Raw genomic sequence first — 17,698 nt, forward strand, 5'->3', positions numbered from 1 at the left:
ATTATTAATGTCTCAATTTCTAAACATGGAGAGAAATGACCTCCAATCTGATCTAACTTCTTTTTTTAAATGAAAAAAGAAATAGCAAAGGAAAAGTTTCACATATTATATCAAGACATTTATTGTGTTGCTAATGTAATTTTGTGCTAATTATAGGTTTACAACACAATGGTGGCAGCAAGCTACTAGGAGAATTTGATTTTTTTAAATACATAATGTAAATATTTTCCCTAGTTTATGACACATGCTAAATAATTAAAGAATTGAACTGTGTCCATTATATTTTAAATAAAAATAAGGCAAACTTTAGTTGTTCCATTTGTTTTCAAACAAAGACTTACTTGAACGTAGATTGTAGCATGAAATAAGCCAATGAGCCAGTGTCCATCATACATACTTCGAGAAAAAAAAAAGAGATCTTAAGGAGAATAGGTTTTTTATTAGCCATTCGCAAATCAGAAATAGACAGTGATAAAAAAAAAGACAACTTTAAAAAAAAAAAGATGTATCTTGTTTTTCATTTCTAGACAAATATATATGTATATGAGAAAATGCATTTTGAATAAATAGAAGTGCGGAGGTCTGCCCAAGGTTATTAAAGTGAATCTACACTTAGAAATACTGAGCGTAGTACTGTTATCATGGTACTTGGAACTCTGTGGGTCATAGTAGTTACTTTAATAACTGAATTAAGTTATTATAAATATAACAGAACTCATAAGTAATGAATAATAACTCTTAATTGAAATAGGTGATGGGGTAAACACCAATATCTATTGTGTTGCATAATATAAATAAAAACGTTGACCATAGCAACAAACAGGGTGGACCTATGTAGGAACAAACATCATATTTTATATATACCTTATAGTACCTTCTTCTTCTTCTTTGCTTTGAAACCCCTTTTAATTTATTTGCTTACTCCATTAATACCTTAAAGGCAAAAAAAAAAACCTAATGGACGAATTGTTATGTAATGACTGTTCATCCTTTCTTGGAACCCCTTCTTTTCTGCTTCTTGGTTAGAGTACAAGAATCTCTCAAGTGGAAAATATACTCGAAGGGGGCCCTTGCGGTAGAATTATAACTATTCCCCCTCTTCAAAAATATATTATGAACGTGGGCCCATTTTAGGGTGGCGTAGGCCGTTGTGTGGCAGATATATTTCTTCTTCTTCTATATAATAATTTAATACATACTTCTCTCCCTCTGCTTTTTTCGTGTGTTGGATATCATTTAATGTAGTACACATATACAGACGTCAATACGTCATATTAGATATTTATATACTATACATAAAAATAACGATAGAAGGAGCTTCTATCCACATTTGCTAATCGACATGTGTTGTACATTCATTTAAAGGACATTATTATGTATACACATAGGCAGTACACATGTATGCCCACCAAGGTTTGCATACATGTTTTACCAATGCCAGTCTAGGGAATGAGTTCCGCGAAAATACGTAGAAGACTATTTGAATCCAAACTGCTACGAAGTATGTAGTATGAAGTAGTATGTAATTTGAGGATTCGGCTACGTAAAGGGTCTTGAATGGAAAGATCATAATGTGTATGAATAGCTGACTGTTCGAATTTATAAGAATAAGGGTTCTCTATATCAAGGGAAGGCCACCTATACATTTTAAGGGGAGTTTGAAATTTGTAATAGGGAGTAAATTTTCTATTTCTTAGATACTAGGTTTACAATATATGTATACATATTCATATATGAAATCTTGAGAGTAAGGGTGAGGACTTCAGTTTATATACCCCACCTATGCTTTTCAAACAAGGGGCCAGATTATTATCATTTTCATAGCCATAGATCAAATACAACTTCACAAAATAACACATACACTTTTTAAAATTAAATAATAAGACTTTTACAATTTTGTAAGCTAGTTATTGGACTTTCGTGGTGGGGCAGTTTTAGATGTGGGCCTGAATCAAAAGTCTGGCAAGTAGAATATTATCGTTTGTTTTCTTCAGTAAATATATTATATTTGTGTGACGTAGATTGTTAATAATCATTAGTCAAATTTTAGAGGATTTTCAAAATATATAATTGATCTGAGAAAAAAAACTCATTTTTGCCAAATATGACGTCATCAAATATTCACAATGGAATCCTTCATTACCTACGTAGCTACATAGTTCATAATATGTATATTCATGAGTGAAACACTTCTTGCTAATATCATAATTGACGGGCGCACCTACCTAGGCACAACCAGCCTCCCTTACCTAGGCCCCTTTTTCAGGGTAATTTATATTACAAGAGTCATTATTATTATTTTATTGTTGTTGTTGTTATTTTCGCACAGGTAACAAAAAAAGCCATTAGAGAATGGAATACATAAATGTATAAAAGACGGGAGAAACGAGACAATTCTAAATAAACAGGGGTATAACTACGTACGTGGCTGTGAGAGAATCATGAATAGACTAAGAGTTGTATAAGGGAAGGAGACGAAATGGTGTGGAATAGGGGTATTATACATATTTGCCATTTAGTATTGGGTTTTTTTGCAATCCATTTTGCAAAAATCCCTTCTCTTCTCGTAAAAAAAGAGAAAGTGTCCAATGATATATTACTTAGCAGGAATAATTGAATTTAGGTTTATATTATGTACATACAAGTTTTGACACATTGTCTTGGGCAGAACACATGGGTTGTCCACAGGAATATATAAACATTTTTCAAAAAAAAAAAGAAAAAAAAAAAATTACAAAAATTCATAGCTGCTCGTAGAAAATTAAATTTCTTGGGAAAAAAAAAAATTAGGAAATGAAGTTTAAAATATTCAACTTTTTGGAAAAAAAATCCGAAAATCAACAGTTACTCACAAACAATTTAAAAAACTACACCTCAAATATTATTTTTTTTTTACTCTGATGCTTAACTTGCCCAAATAAGAAAAAAAATTCTTGTAATAGGCAAAAATTTATTATTTTATTTTTTTGGAAGGGGGTCTACAAGCCCCTCCCCTGCAGACACTCCTGAACCTTTTCCCGGATTGACGATAAGTGTTTTTTTCTAGAGGGACATTTCTATTGCGACCACATTCTCTGATTTTAGAGTGAAATACACCGTCTATTAGTGAATGATTTGCCACCTATTCAGAGTATAGGAATTGCAACACTTTAATGACGTCATATGACATCATTATACAAATAAAATTCTTCTATAATATCAGACTAGACCAAATACTGAGTGATCCCGAGTAAAGCAAATCTTTTTGGTGGAACAGATCCATAGCAAATTTCTTTAACGAACCGAATTAACTCGATCTTATAGTTGGATTACAATGCGGAAACCCAACACTAATACTTATTTTGTTGCACAAATGGGCATGAGTAACCAAAGAAAAAGTATGACTTGTAATATTTCAAAAGTTTGTTTGATTAGGTGTTTTTTTGTACGTAAAGGAGCTCTTTGAAAAGACGACTCCTTTCCTGCTTGCAAAATCCTTTAACAAAAGCAAGTATGAACATCATATTATCTCTAATAAGACAAGGTACATAATGGGTGCTCCACCGAGTCAAGGAAAAAAAAGTACGAATCATTGCCATATACAGATAAGTGAACAGCCAAAAGAGATTTATTATAAAAAAAAAAGATTATATCTGAGAGATGTACTAAGTCTATACTTATGTACCCATGTACAACTTAGGTACATAAGTATTTTTTGCTATCTTACACGTTGGATTTGCAAGACAACTCAAAATGTTTTACAGACAGAACCTTTTATCATCTTCAATGTAGGCATAGGGGAAAAAAAACATGGATAATCAGGGTAATCTACAGTCTATTGGCTAGAGGGGCTGTAGCCTCCCAAATTAAGAATTTTTTTTGTTTTTGATTAGAAAATTAAATATTTGAAATTATTTTCGAAAATATTTATGGTTTGAAATTTTTTTGTTAACATTTATGTATTTTGCTTTTTTTCCAAAAAAATTATTTTTTAAGAACGTCTATGGATTTTTGAATTTTTTTACAAAAAATTTAATATATTAAATTTTTTGTGAATATTTGATTTTTTTTTTTCAATTTTTTTAATTGATATTTAATTTTTGAGATTTTTTCCAATAAACTTATTATTTGCTATTCACAAAACATTTATAATATTTAATTTTATGAAAAAAAAAAAAAAATCTGTAAATCCATATTATATTACACAAAATTACCTTTTTTGGAAAATAAATTAATATATTAATTTTTTTGTGAATAGCTGTGGATTTTTGAAATTTTTTTCCTGACATTTAATTTTTGAAACTTTTTGTTAGCAGCTGTGGATTTTGAAATTTTTTTCCAAATTTTATTTTTGTAATCAGCTGTGGATTTTGTAATTCTTTTCAAAAAAAAAGAAAAAAAAGTTTAAATTTATACCAAACCTTTAAATATACACACCCTGTTAATTCAACTTCTTTTCTTAATCCAAACGAGGGATATGATATATAGAATGTAGATACAACTCTCCTTTATCTGAAAGATTGTGTGGTAGGTTATCAGCTATGAATGATGAACTGCACATCATCTTAAAGAAGAAGAAAAAAACACAGTATACATTTCCATTAATGGAATCCAAATTAATCCCTTTATTACACATAGTGAACAACGAACCATGGTTTGTTTTCATCATTTTTTGGAAATTTTATTTTAATTTATTTTAGGAAAATTTGAGAGGTTTTGTGATAATAATAATAATTCATTGTTGATGGAAATGGATCGCAGTGTTAGAGGCATAGAGGTATTATTATATGAATATGTATACATTATATACTACTAACAGAGGTCCCTGACAGAGACAGAGATATAGCACGGCATTACCTTATTTACACAAAAATATACTATGTATTTTGTTGTCAGCTGTCGATTCCTTCCCTGACTTGAAACGTATACCAGAATTTGTTCTTTTTGAAAAACAAATAAAGTCATAAGTTGTTCCATACAAATGCTCCCTTTCCAAAGAGACAAGAACACAATTTCTTGTTGATTGTTTTATTTTGATTGAAAACAGCTTCTTAATGACCTCAGGGGCCCAAAAATATATCATAGGAACATGTTTGGTTATTTTATAAGTCTACATGCCAAATTTCAGGATGATCTGTTCCACTGTTTTGGATTACGGTGGGTGAGAATCCCAAAAGCAGTTTTATAAATATAAAACGGCTATAAGAGGTATAAAAACAAATTGGGCCCCTCTAGAACAATTTTCAAACTCTGCCATTGATTAGGAGTACAAAATATGTATGAAGGTATTATGGGAGGGTTTTAAAAGAGCAAACATAGGCTATATATTGTACATGCACTATAAGGAGAGATAATGTTAAATAAATATGTTGTATACATCAAATGTAAACATGGGCTGAGCAAAAAATAGCAAAAGCATGTCTAGATACTTTGTTCATGGACTCTTTGCCCTTACTATCATAAAAGTTTATACTGTATTGGGTCGTCAGCTCTCGATTTTTCTGCATATTTTTTCCTTATCAATGTTTTGAACGTTGATTAGTTGAGTTCAAATTAGTTTTAGTTCAGATATAATCCATTCCTTTCATTATAATTTTTGTAAAGGAATGAATTTTATAATTTTAAATATTTGAATAATTTTTTTCCAAAAAATATAATTTTCTGTGAATTGCAATTATTTTTTGGAATTTTCTTCTTAAAAATATAATTGTCTTTGAATAACCTTGGAATTTTGGAATTGGAAAAAAATCAAATCCAAAAACCAACCCAAATATATTCCTGGGGACTTTTTGAGGTAACAAAGTGATATATGAGTTAAAGCTCTACTTCTTTAAATTATTTCCTTTTGCAATTTTTTTCACATGAAGGATTTTGTGGATCAAAATAATAATTAGAGTCCTTCAAATTACGTCACTCCAAGTGTTCCACAGAAATAAATCCTTATTCATTAGTAGTAGAATTGTTTACCGGATGACGACACTTCTGGGAAGCTTGGAGTAAAGAGAGAGATTTACATTATGCTAATGATATGTGTGTTCAACCATATATATACATATAGTTATAGAAAAATTAAAAATTAAAACTATGAAGAGGAAAAAGTAACACCCATTTCTTTGGTTGTTAATTCGTGTTCATTACCGTGACTTATATGGGAGGCAAAAAGAGGAGGTGGGGAGGATTGGGTGTGAGTCTATCCGAGTCTCACTATACATACATATATAAAGTATGCCTTGTGCTTGTAATATTTGAGGGCCTCCCATTGTTTGCAAACTTACAACAAAAAATATGAGATGATGCAAAGAGGGGTATTTTCGTTTAGTAGAATAGAGTGTGAGGAAAAATAAGGGGGGAGTATTTGAGGGAAGAAGCCTAACGAATCCACTGCCTTTATTTATATTATTTCATACTTGTATTAATATCTTTGTTTTTCCTCTACAAAGGAGAAGCCTTCTAAATAAGTGGAAGGAAAATTGCTTAGGCCTTAAATCACTCCCTTACTAGTTATGCTCTATACATATGAGTCATTTTATTTGTGCGTGGAAATGAACATACACCTCTAAGGGGTGTCTGTGTTCATCCTCTAGGCATTATGTATACCTATGTGCTTAGGTACACATTGTATAAAGTCCTGTTATTATCCGAAGGAGCAGGAATGTTTCATCTTTAGAAAAGTTCATTATTCATTAAATTGTTATTAATATTTTTTGAAAAAGTAAAAAATAAAAATCATTTGGAATAAAAAGTTAATTAGTTATTTGAGGAGGAGGAGGAGGGGAAGAATATCTATTTGTGTGTGTGGTATTATGACCGTTAAAACAGGCTGTTTGAACGATGGTTCAGGACGTTATAAAAACATATCATGTCTATTCAAAAAGTCATTGATCAGATGAATACAAACATTATTCCTGTAAGTGCAGGAACATATACTATTACGAGGAATTTGCTATAAGAGCAACTCCTTTTCAATTGCATAGAATGAAAACAGGTGGTCATGGCTACTTAGGCTACTATAAGTCAAGTGGCCAAACGAAGACCAAGGGGGTAAATATATTTATAAATATAGCTGACTGCCCCACAAGTTTTTTGTCCCCTTTTTCGTGTGAGCAATATTATTGCAATATCAAGACAATTCGTCCAAGGAACCCCTCTAACACCACAAACAAGTTTAAAGCCCTCGGGATGACCGGGATCCCGAGGATTGTTAAAAATCACCAGCAAACAACACCAAGTACCCCGTGCAACCCGAGGGCTTGGAACTATTTTTTTGATATTAAAGGCGTTCCTTGGATGTATTGGATGCATTGACTGAGGTTTCCAGCAATCCCACACTACCCCAGGCCAATCTGAGGGCAATCATCTCGATCCATTTCTTACAAGATTGGATTGAATTTAAAAAATTGCAATGAAATTGTATTGCAATAATGTTGCTCACACTTGAAGGTACAGGAATGGAACACACAAATATGTTCAGATATTTGTCATAATTAATATTAAGGGAATTTATAATATGTTATTATTCATCATGAATTTGATTAAAAAGGTCAATTTTCCTCCATGGTAATTTTCTCCAGGACAATCTTCCAAGGGCAAATTTCCACAGGGCACTTTTCCTAGTACCCCTTGGATAATACTCAATACTTAATAAATTTACCCTGTTAATTGAATTAACAGGTTGAATTCTCGGAGGAAACTAAATATACGTCTCAACAAATACATTGACAGGATAAAGTAATTTTGATTGACAGTTTGTTATAGTATTGATGTAGTATATTAAAATTCTGCTGTAAGGAACAGCGCAGCTATGACAAAGAGTATAAACTGGAATTTTAAAACCAATTAAAGAGAATAAGTTAATTGATTCACTTTTTATCACATCATCAGAGTTAGTCAAAGTTGAATATAATTTCTTTAAGTTGGAATTGCCAATGATTTTATCTGTAAAGTTCTTAACCCGTAAACCTAAGAGAAAAAATCAAATGTGATGTCATATATCCTTTATGTAAGCTGAAGTATTCGCTCAATCATTTGCACATCTTGTCGACTCAATGTATTTTTTTCTAGGACTACTCTATTACTAACCTCTCAACCTCTTTGAATTCTCCCCTTTAATTGAATAAACCAGGTAAATTATGTGTAGGGATAAAAAACTGCACGAAGGAAAATAATGTAGTAGTGTCATCGGTTGTATCATAAAAGGTGACATCTTGTGGAAGGGGCCGGGGTGCACATTTAAAGAATATACTCTATCTAACAGGGGCGTTTCGCTACTTGGTTTAGAGAATTGGGCATTATGTACCATGGCTTCAGATACTCTATCAGAAAGGCCGCTAAAGATGAAAACATTAAGGGGAGTCCGCAGGATTATATTTGGGATTGGCTTTAGGAAAAAATTTGAAATAGTAAATTTTTTGGAAACAAATTCAAAAACCCACAGCTTTTCACTCAAAAAATAAATCTGGAAAAAAATTTCAAATATTAATTCTGAATTATTACATTTTTTGGATAAAAAATTAAAAATTTTACTGTTATATTTAAAAAATTAATTTTTTTGAGAAAAAAAAAAATCAAAAATTCGAAGTTGTTCCCAAAAAATTACTATGTTTTATATAAAATTTATATCTATTAACAGAAAATTAAATTTTTTGAAAAATAATTTTGAAAATTAAATTGCAAATGTTACATTTTTTCGAAAAAATTTTCAAATATTAAATTTTCTATCAAAAAGATAAATTCCATTTTTTTTTTTTTTGGGGGGCTACAGCCTATTACCTATATTGAATCGCTTACAAATCATTGCTATTTTCTTTCTTTTACGAAGGAAGCTCTCAATCAGTCTAGGGACGCCTATCTCACACACAAATGATATAGCCCGTAATTCAAGAATTGTGACCTTTTATCGTACTATATATGCACACTACATAGAAATACAAAATGTAAAATGTTCCTCTCTGAGAAAATAAAGTTTGATTCTAATTATATGTACGTCATCAACATGTGTATAATATATATAAAAGAAGGTTAGGAAAAGGTCATTTCCCACAAAGGTAGGTATCAATTCAAAAGGAGGATTATTTTTTTCTTTTTTTTTTTTTTTTTTTTGTAAGCTTCCGTTCTTAGTTAATTTGATTTATGAAAGGAAAATGATGTTGAATTACATAATCGTAAAAATCCTTCTTTTTCATCAAACGGATCCATCCTCCTTCAGGTGGGGTCATTAGAGTGAACTTTGAAACAACCATTATTCAATTATTTATTGCACTTACCTAATTCATAATTTAGTTTTGATTATGAAACGTAGAGGAAATATCCTATGCAACCTTTTTTTCCCTTCTAATTTTGTGGGTATACGTACTGTAAAGTGCAATGCACATTAGAGAGGAAAAGTTGTCATTTGTTAATAAAATAATCTATGAACATTTTTGTATGAAATCATCTTTCAAGGTTTGAAAAAATTAATTTAGTCAACAAAGATTTAAAGTAAACCATTCTTCGCTATTTTGCATAAAACAATTTTATGTATACAGTTTGCTCACTGATCAGTATATAATTTCAATGGTAAGTTTATTTTAACAGTGAGACATAATATGAGCAAAAAAAAAAAAAAAAGTGTTCAGAGGAAGAAAAATGCCGAGTATATTTCAAAAAATGTCATCCCCACTGTCAAGGATTGGTGTACAAACGTTATTATTATTATTTTTTTTTGGGGGGTAAGAAAAAATTCAAATATAAAATTTTTTGCTCTATTGTATAATTTAACCGAATGAAAAGAATTTACAGTAAAAAAGAAAAAAATTTACAGTAAAAAGAAAAAATTTCTTTTTTTTGGGAGGGGGGCGGCGGCTACAGCCCTTCCAGTTCACTCCCTGCGGACGCCCTTGGGAAATGTTGATGATCCAGGCAAGATCATATATATGATCAAATTTTCCTTAGGTTATTCTAAAATTTTGCTCATCCATGGAGTAATTATAGAAAATATCTTTATGATTATTTTTGGAGGCTAGACAAATATTTATTAAAATTGTTTTATGCAAAATAAGGAAGCATGCTTTATATATATATATACACTTCAATGTAAATTGTACAATGTACCAAGTTACATACTTTGATATGCCTCTGTGCTTTTGAATTATCATTACTTTTCATAATAAATATTCCATTTCAAAATTTACATTATGTATGTGTATTTGTAGTTGGTATATAGAGTCACTTTTTGGCTTGAAGTATGTAGTAGGTATGCATGTAAATAGTTGGGAGAAATAGAATAAGTGTTTGAACACAGGAGCAAGACGGCCTTTCCTCCCTCCCTCAACAAAAATACATGCATACATACTTATATGTTGTTCCTCCCTCGGAATGACCTTGAATTCCCTCTCCCTCTACATATAATATTCTACCTTTTATTATTGTTTTTAAAGAGTCCTCCCTTCGTTTTTATCAGCTGTGGTTGAATGTATATACATACCTATAGTAGATATTGCTTTAAAAAATAATAATTATAACAAGGATATTTAAATACTTAAATATATTCCTTATTAGGGCCTATCTACATAATATGTAGGTTTCATTATCAATAACTGATAAAAACAAAAGGGGCGTCCATAGGGGGTGGCTGGAGGTGCTGTACCTCCCCCCCCCTCCCACCTAAAATGAAGGAATATCACCTTTTTACTAGAAAATTTAACTTTTGAAATTTTTGGTGAACAGCTATAGATTTTCAAAAATTTTTGGAAAAAAATTTCATTTTCTGTGAATAGTATATGATTTTTAAATTTTTAAGAGAAAAATTTAATAATTGAAAAAAAAATTCTAAAATTTTTTTAATAGAAATTAATTTTTCGTAAATTTTTTCTAAAAAATTTAATTGTGTCTCAACAGCTGTGGATTTATTAAGTTTTTTTTTTGAAAAAATTAAATAGCTGTGATGTTTCCCAAAAGTTTAAAATTTTGAAACAATTTTTTCAAAAATGTAATTTTTGAAATTTTATTCGAAAAAAGTTAATTTTTCAAAAAAATGTGAATATTGGCTAAACGTAGGTGACCATAGATAAAAGTATATATGGAATGTGCAACATAGGAATCTCCAGTTATGCTAATTGGAGGCATAGTTAATAAAAAAAATTGAAAAACAATCTGGTACCCCTGACAGTTGAATAATGTTTATTTGGGGAGGAGCTAATCTGTCATGACGTTTCATTAGATCAACTGAAAACAGCTGTGACAAGGAGGAGGAGGAAATTAACATGGACATGTACAATAATTACTCCGATGTTGATCTTTAATTTCTACTCTGATTCCAACAAGGGCTTACAATTATAACTCCGCAACAGATCCTCAGGGGTTCGCTCCGTCTTTTATCTGCACACACAATCTGGTTCAATCCGGTTCTATATATATCAACGATAGCTTGATGTGTAGTAGAAAAGGATTTCTCTCCTCAGGACTTAAATAATAATGTCAACAGCTTGGGAGAAGAAAATTCACTCTTCCGTGATTCAACTTAAGAAAAAAACAAAAAAACAAAACCCGGCGTAAGCCACAAAATGAAAACGAATAGCATCACTAGTGATCTCTGCCAGCAGATATTTCGACCCCAAAAGTTATCATACCCTTTATTACATTCTCTCAGGGGTGGTTTTTAAGCTCACCTCAATTAAATTAATATTCCCATCCCTAAATATGAACTATTCTTTCAATTTTCGTTCATTTTTCCTATTTGTAAGACTCTAGACACTAGTGGATTTTTTCTAATCCTACAATGGAGGCATGTAGAAACGACCTTTCTTTTATTATTACTATGTTCTTAATCCATTGACAGTTCTTTCTTGCTTAAAAACATATATGTGTATCTTATCTCTCTATATGTATATAAATAGAACAGAGGGAGAAAAAGAAAAAAAAGAGTTAATGTCTGAGGAAAGGAACTTCTCAAAAAAGAAAGATGTATATATTATATACAGCATAAATATATCGAATGAATGATGTATCAAAAGTTATAGTCAAAGTATATCAAACTAAAGGCTATTATTAAGCCTTTGAGGATGAAGAAAAACTTATGTATTTAAATATCCTCTTTGCATCATCTAGGGGATTAGGTTCATCCTCATCATGAGTACCAGGAGGAAACTAAAAAAAAATGAAATACAAAATTCTGAGACTGTTAGTGACTGATTTTAAACATTAGTGTCTACATTTTATAATATTAACTGTTAGTAAACATTAATTATTTTTGACTTCACCAAAGAATGGTATTAGAGTAGGACACAAAACTCAAGATAACAGCTTTAATTCGTGCGGGTATAAAGAGTGAGGCCTCAAAAATTAAAATCCCCTTCGAGGCCGTCTAGTATCAGTTCTAAAAGTCTGACAATTCTGTACTTGACCCATTCGTAAGAGGTGACACAAAGTTACAATTCAATGTCCGAGCTACAAGAAAAACTGAAGAGGGTCTACGATCTCCTCCGCACACAAGTCAATCACTGATAAGAAGATCTTCACAGTGGACGCTGTTCTAAACAGGAGAAATGATCGCTTCTTGGTTGAATCAAGAGTTCAGGCCAAGGGAACATTCCGGACCAAACATCCAGTAATGGTCCTCGGTGTCGTGGCGTCCAACGGCAGTAAGATGCCTCCATACTTCTTGAAGGCTAACGAGAAAGTCAACAAGGACGTCCCATGGTGGAAGAGCACATTCACTAGGGACATATATGTGTTTACCCAATACAGCACCCTGGCACACATGTCCAAGGAGGTACAGCATTTCTCCAGGGAGAACATGGCTGGCTTCTGGCAGGCAGAATTATGTCCTTTGTTCTCTAGCCACCGTGAACCCCCTGGACTTTGCTGTTTGGAGACTCTTGGAGGGTAAACCAAACAAGACTTCTAATCTAAATGTCGATACCCTAAAGGCCGTGAGCACGGAGGAGTGGAACAACTTGTCCTCTTACTACATCAAGGCTAACAGTGCTTCTTTTTTTCCCTTTATTGAAGCCATCATTCAGTATGGAGGGAGGCATATTGAATAAAAATTGTTGAAATACTAACATTTGCTTCAAAAAATTGCCATAAAAATGGCACAAAATAAAAATATGTAATAAAAGTGAAAACTACGTTTAAAATTTTCTAATTTTCGAGGCCTCACCCTGTACCTCCAACTGAGATTTCAAAGCAAGTTGGAGTGTCCAGAGAGACTGTTTATACTGTAGAAAAGAAGGCGAAAGAGGATGGGAGCATTCAAAAAAGGGCGGCAAGAATCCCATTATTATAAATACAGATAACCTCAAGTACATTGAGAGAAGTCATAGTGGCCGCTACTCTATTGCATAGATGCTAATCCTTTTTGATAATTCATTTTGACTGAATGTTGAGATGAAATACGGATGTAGAGAACGCCATGAAAGTATGGAGTAAATGAAGGCATCTTGGAGCATACAGCTTGGAGTGAAATATTTCCAGACTACTTCTGTAAGTCGTGCGTCTCTTTCTGTAAGAGGAATACTATTATGGTAAGATCCGATGGTGACATAATTGAATAGAGACATAACTGACAGTAATGCAGATAGTTTTGTATAAAATAATATTTTTGCAAGATGTATTATGGGATATATATATCCACCCCGTATATCCAAGAACGTACAATTTCCACACGAGTATCATTAGTTATTCATAAAACGTTAAATATCTTTTCAATTCCGTTACAACTTACAACAAGGGGGAGTAAGGATATGCAAATGTAAAGCAATGCACAAAATATATTGACCGCCATGCATTAAAAGTACCTACCATTCGTCACGTGCATTGAACGACAACAGCAAAGTAAGATATATGATAAGAATAAGGAAAAGCTTGACGTCATATTATGTTGTTGCTTACTCTAGGAAGCAAGTAAATTTATCTCCTGCCAAATAAAATGTGAAATAAACCTCCTTCAAATATTCTGATCCAAGGAAAGGACAAATAATACTAAGAGAGAGGGAAAATACTCTTTCCTATATGAATTTGCAAGTTCAATAACCCAAATAAACTAACTTAGTTTGTAGATGTTCAGTACGGAACATGCTCAACCTTTAACATCCTAGGTCTTTTTTTTTGTAGTCAAAAGATTATTAGGGACGTATCAGTCCCAAAATTGTACCGCCCTTCCCTAATTCTTAAGAACACGTACAAATCGGAAGTAAAAGATCCCACAGAAAAACAGTTGTTATATAGTATAATAATGACCTATGCATAATTGCATTGTCCTACGCGGTCATCTTTAGTTGACACATCTCGATCAAATTATGAAAAAATGCTTTTTACATAGTGAATACAGATACTAAGATAATTTTTTTAGTTATTTTGATAGATCATTTTTCAAACTATAAAAAGTATTTTTAATTTTTTTTTAAATTGTCTTATGGAACAAGAAAATAGAAAAAAGTTATTAAATTTGATGATCCACGTATTGCACACATCCTTTTTTTTTTTATATTTCCATAAAGGAAGGATCAAAATTTTCTTTAGTTATTCTCTCTTTTTACTCCTTAGAGTAGCTTTAGAAGAAAAACTTTCTTAATGTTTTTCATAGATTAGCATCAAGTCTATCATAATTAATTAATGAAAAATAAGGATTATTGCCGTATTTGACTCCTTATTGACGAAGTAAGAAACTATTGTCTCCTTTCATATTTTGAACAAGACGACATCGTAGAAAAATTAAATTTTGATTAGACTATTTTCTTACAACACGACAACTCTTCCAAACTAGCCGTAATTGATATTACAAAAAAGTTGAAAAACAAACCGCCCTACTACACAATCCTACTAAGATTGAGGAATTTCTTATACAACAGTTCAGGCAATCCTTTTTGTTCCAAGGCGTAATATATTTTCTACGTTTTATTTTAGGCCTCTGTAGAATTTCTTTGTAAATATTTTTGCAAAGTTCATTCACCCCTCCCCCCCTCTCTCTCAAACACTCAAGAAGAAGAAGAAGGTTGTGTGAGTGATTAAGTGAGTTATATATATAAGTAAAGTGTATTGTGTCCTTAGAACGACCTTCCCCATTTCTTCTTTCCTTCTATTTTCTCCCCTTTAACTCTCTCTTTTTTCATTAAGAAGGGTAAAAGAAGAGCCGAACAAAAGTAGGACAACGAGAGCCTAGTCTGTATGTATACACTTATTAAGCAGGAGTAGAGGAAGAAGGGTGGAAGAGGGAGGGGGAGAAGAAAAAGGGCTGCTTCGCGTCCTTGCATCCCATTCCTTCCCTTTGCTTGCTTTCCAATTTTCTCAAAAAAGCAAATAAGAAAAAGGGTCGATAAAAATCATCTTCACATTTTCATCACAAAATTCTTATTTTCCCAAATGATTAAAGCCATTCATTTGAACTAAAACATAGGTATTCCTTGATTTTTATACATAATTGAATACATATTTTGTGATTTATATGTTTTTATAGGCCTATGGACTTGCTTCAAAGAAATAAATAGAGACAAGAGGGATGAAGTATATCTAATCATTATTATTTTCTTCAATAAAAACAAAACAACCTCTCATATACAACAACATTCACTCACACATAAGTGGAATTAAATAAATAATAGAATGAAGTAAAGCTTTCTATTTTGGGAGTAGAAGAGAAGACGTGGAAATTTACACTTTGTATACATTTGTACATTTGCACCCTCGTTTGCCGTAAATATATGAATGTGAAAGCTGTCAGTTTTCACATTTTCCCTTCCTTCTCCTCCCCCTTTTTTTTCTTTACTTGCTTGCCTACATGGGGTGCCTTAATATTGAGGATACGTACATATATAATTATTTAGGATTACCCTTGGTGGTCCTCGTAAAAAAAGGATTCCTATTTAATTATACATATATTATATGCATGCATGGAAGAGGCAAAGAAATATTTTGACAAATTTGTTTTCTGATTAATTTCTTTAGCTCTTTGATAACATGTGGTGCTATCAACATAAACACAAACTTGAATAAAAATAAAAACAATTGAGAAAATCCTGGCTCACCCATTTAAATAGTTCATTCCTTGCGTACATTTTTGTCTTACATGAGAGCTTCTTAGGTTGCTCATACTCACTATATATTTAATGATGTATGAAAATGTTTATTTATTATTGAAAATGAAAGAAAGGGAATAAAAATGTTTTAAAACAAAAGGACAATCTTGAAAGCAACGTCACAAATGTTCTATGTTTCTCCTGTTTTCCTTATTGCTAAGGTTTAAAATATACTCTTGAATACATATATGTATACATACAAGAAATACAAGGAAATGTTTTCTCTATTCCTTAGAAAGGAAACGGTGCTTGAACTGCTTAGGCTTTAAAAAACAGTACTGCTTTTCTTCCTCTGTCTCTCATTCATGGATCCTTTTTCGAGTACATCTGTGCTATAATCATATTAACTACAAACAAAGGCCTTTATGAAAACACAACCACAATAAAAAGCCCATGAAGACCTTGCTTAACTGATAGCAGCATACTACATATATTGTATTTATATAAATGAGAGTCTGATTAGAAATACATTTCCCACTTATCTCATATATATGATGGTTTTTAATTTTGAGTAGAGTTGGATTATAGTCAAAATTTTCGAATTCCGTTGGGGGTGAGTTTTAGACTGTTCAAGTTTTTTAGAATATTTAGAATATCCACAGCATATATTTATTATGTTTGGGCATCCTCCTTTTTAAACCAATCTCCACTTTTCTTTTCAAAAGAAAAGATCTGCGCCTCTAGTTTTTTTAGTGTCCTGTCCAGTTATAATAGAAATTAGACATTTGATTACTCAAAAATTTCGATTTCAAGTAAATTCAAATTAAAAGAAAAATATTTCGCCCATGTTTGAGTCATTTTTCTGTAAATACCCGGGTTTTTTAGTCAAGTCAAGTTTGAGTGTTTGGAGTTCCTATATATTCTCGAATTCAACGCTGGTTTTGACTATATGTATACTAGTAATATGAGTTTTATTTAAGTATGTATAAGTCATAACTTTGCCTTAAGAAACAAAGAAATTCAAATAACAACAAATATAAGAACTCAACCAACAAATCATCATAAAAAATATATCGTTGCCAAAAAAAATATGTATATATATATATATATATATATCCACTCCAAATTATAAATATATATTACGAATTTCTTCTCTTTTTCAGAAATGTAATCTACAAAATAATTATTCATATAAATATATATTTCAAAATACAATGGGTTGCCAATTGACCGCCCATATCATAAAAAAATGGAGAAATTGTTTATTTTTATATATTTATAGCATATACCTATTTCATAGACATTACCCTCAAACAAAATTCATTCAGAATAACAGGTAGAAATGTATGAATATTGATTAATACTACATATGTAATGTAATAATTAACTGACCTGAAAAAATAGAAATTAGATATCATTAGAATTTTGAATATACATAAAAACAAACAAATATTGAATTATTTAAAACGGTATAAATATGTGTAACTTTGAAATAAAAATGTTGTGAAAGAAGTCTGTGAAAATATGCATTAGGCCAACTATGATTCATATTATCTTTCAATGTAATTGAGAGATCTTCGCCGCTTGAAGGGGAAACAAACAGATAAGAGACAGAGAGATATGGAGTTTTGAGACATGTATTGCAATTTTTATATGCATTTTGTTTTTATAAGGGGGCTTAAAATAAATTCAGGGTATAAACGTCACATTAAAGAGTATTTTTTATT

The 17,698-nt window shown here is 31.3% G+C and overlaps 1 protein-coding gene across 6 annotated transcripts in view; it reads right to left on the minus strand.

Moving 5' to 3' along the window:
• The window catches only part of LOC121129836 (protein tramtrack, alpha isoform), an 80,250-nt gene that overhangs the window by 36,506 nt on the left and 26,046 nt on the right, over nt 1-17,698 (minus strand). For 2 of the 6 annotated variants that reach the window (XM_071893473.1, XM_071893470.1), the window contains exon 1: nt 342-9,563. The exons of the other annotated variants lie outside the window; for them this stretch is intronic. The gene's annotated coding sequence lies outside the window, so the exon portion shown is untranslated. Of the gene's footprint in view, nt 1-341; nt 9,564-17,698 lie in introns of those variants that run through there. 6 annotated transcript variants of the gene reach the window in all.

This window comes from Lepeophtheirus salmonis, chromosome 14 (genome assembly GCF_016086655.4).
Source record: "Lepeophtheirus salmonis chromosome 14, UVic_Lsal_1.4, whole genome shotgun sequence".
NCBI classification, from domain to species: Eukaryota; Metazoa; Arthropoda; class Copepoda; order Siphonostomatoida; family Caligidae; genus Lepeophtheirus; species Lepeophtheirus salmonis.